The 2,579-nt window shown below is 43.4% G+C and overlaps 1 non-coding gene across 1 annotated transcript; it reads right to left on the bottom strand.

Annotated features, from left to right (window-relative positions):
- Positions 1–1,237: 1,237 nt before the first annotated feature.
- Positions 1,238–1,401, bottom strand: LOC122678623. Its single transcript, XR_006336271.1, has one exon. It is a non-coding gene; the product is annotated as a U1 spliceosomal RNA (small nuclear RNA).
- Positions 1,402–2,579: the final 1,178 nt, after the last annotated feature.

The following is a 2,579-nucleotide window of genomic DNA, read 5'->3' as shown; positions in this document are numbered from 1 at the left end:
TGTGAAAAAACCATTAAGATTCTAAAAGAGTTCTACATGGTACAGAACACAGGTTCCCACTAAAATCTTTTGAGGTCTGCATTTGTCAAACAACAATTAAAGACTTCACACAAAGTGTCACGACTAGCAAACATCTTGCAAAGAAATCAGACATCATTGAGTGAGTGAACAACGACTGCAAGTATCTCAGTAGAAGTTTTGCCTGAGGTGTCTCAAAAGTAATCACACCCCTTCATTCAATTTCTTAAAGATTGGCTGACCTGCCTCTTGAGAAACCTGTATGCAGGTCAGGAAGCAACACTTAGAACTGGACATGGAACAGATTGGTTCCAAATAGGAAAAGGAGGACATCAAAGCGGTATACTGTCACCCTGCTTATTTAACTTATATGCAGAGTACATCATGAGAAACGCTGGACTTGATGAAGCACAAGCTAGAATCAAGATTGCCAGGAGAAAGATCAATAACCTCAGATATGCAGATGACACCACCCTTATGGCACAAAGTGAAGAACTAAAAATTCTCTTGATGAAAGTGAAAGAGGAGAGTGAAAAAATTGGCTTAAAACTCAACATTCAGAAAACTAAGATCATGGCATTCAGTGCCATCACTTCATGGCAAATAGATGGGGAAACAGTGGAAACAGTGGCTGACTATTTCTCTGGGCTCCAAAATCACTGCAGATGGTGATTGCAGCCATGAAATAAAAAGACACTTACTCCTTGGAAGGAGAGTTATGACCAACCTCGATAGCATATTAAGCAGCAGAGACATTACTTTGCCAACAAAGGTCCGACTAGTCAAGGCTATGGTTTTTCCAGTGGTCATGTATGGATGTGAGAGGTGGACTATAAAGAAAGCTGAGCGCTGAAAAATTGATGCTTTTGAAATGTGGTGTTGGAGAAGACTCTTGAGAGTCCCTTGGACTGCAAGGAGATCCAAGGAGTTCATCCTAAAGAAGATCAGTTCACGGTGTTCATTGGAAGAACCAGTATTGAAGCTGAAACTGCAGTCCTTGGGCCACCTGATTCCAGGAGACCTGAATGTGCTTTCCAGGTTAAGAAGATTCCCTGGGGGAAAAAAATAGCGACCCACTCCAGTATTTTTGCCTTGAAAAAATCTCACAGAGAAGCCTGGCTAACTACACTCCGTGGGAACCACAAAAGTCAGATACAACTGAATAACTAAATCACTGCCAAGGAAACATAGATTAACTCTGCAGTTATTACTTAGTTATCAGGGGAAAGCGCGCACGCAGTCCCCCACTACCATAAATTATACAGTCGAGTTTCCCCTATTTGAGGAAATCGCAGAGGTCAGCACACCCGGAGTGCAATGGGTGAGCCTCGCCCTGGGAGAACCACCTTCTTGATCATGGTATCTCCTCTGCCAGGTAAGTATGAGTTGACCTTCCCCCTGCGCCACACAGCCTTAGACACTTTCACTGTACACACACGCTGACTTTGCCGTTTCCCCGCAGTTCTTCCACTATCCTCCGCACCCTCTCCTTTCCCACACCCCGTCAGTCCCTCCAAATTACTCTTCTAAAAAAAATATCCAACAAAATCTCATGAAAATTTCCATAAGGAGGGAAGTGGCTCGCTAGGAACAGGACCACTTCGCTGCAAGATTTACATAAACCAACCCCATTCGGGACCTCTAAGGCGGCTCCTCTTCTTCAACCCAACCCACCCCTGTGGAGATAACCAATGGCGAGTCCCCTGTGACGGGAAGTGACGTCATGACTTCATCAACGTTAGCAATGGACATACTTACAACGATAGAAAAGACCTGGGGCGTCTTTGGTGGTTCAGGCGGTAAAGCGTCAGTTTACAATCCGGGAAACCCGGGTTCGATTCCTGGGTCTCGAGGGTCCCCTGAAGAAATGGCTAACCCACTCCAATACTCTTGTCTGGAAAAATCCATAGACGGCGGATCCTGGTAGGCTACAATCTATGGGCTTGCAAAAAGTCCAACACGACTCAGCAATATAACCTTCACCGTTTAAATGAGACATACACGGGTTTTTATTTCTTTGCACTTTAAAATTTTTATTTTTTATTTGGGTATAGCCAGTTAAAATGTTGTGGTAGTTTCAGGTGAATAGCGAAGGGATTCAGCCATATACACACATGGAGATACGGATGGATTTTGCCAGCCTCCTCGGAGTCTGACTCTTCGGGCTGGATTGCACGCCGAGGAGAGAAATTTAGGGATCGTGTTTACACTGATGCAAAAGTTTTTAAGTAATAAATAAGTTGTAAAAACATGTCAGGAAGCAACAGTTAGAACTCGACATGGAACAACAGACTGGCTCCAAATAGGAAAAGGAATACATCAAGGCTGTCTATTGTCACCCTGCTTATTTAACTTATATGCAGAGTACATCATGAGAAACGCTGGACTTGATGAAGCACAAGCTAGACTCAAGAATGCCGGGAGAAATATCAATAACCTCAGATATGCAGATGACACCACCCTTATGGTACAAAGTGAAGAACTAAAAATTCTCTTGATGAAAGTGAAAGAGGAGAGTGAAAAAGTTGGCTTAAAGCTCAACATTCAGAAAACTAAGATCA

This window comes from Cervus elaphus, chromosome 20, assembly GCF_910594005.1.
Source record: "Cervus elaphus chromosome 20, mCerEla1.1, whole genome shotgun sequence".
In the NCBI taxonomy this organism is placed as follows: Eukaryota; Metazoa; Chordata; class Mammalia; order Artiodactyla; family Cervidae; genus Cervus; species Cervus elaphus.
This window is presented reverse-complemented; position numbering and strand designations above follow the sequence as displayed.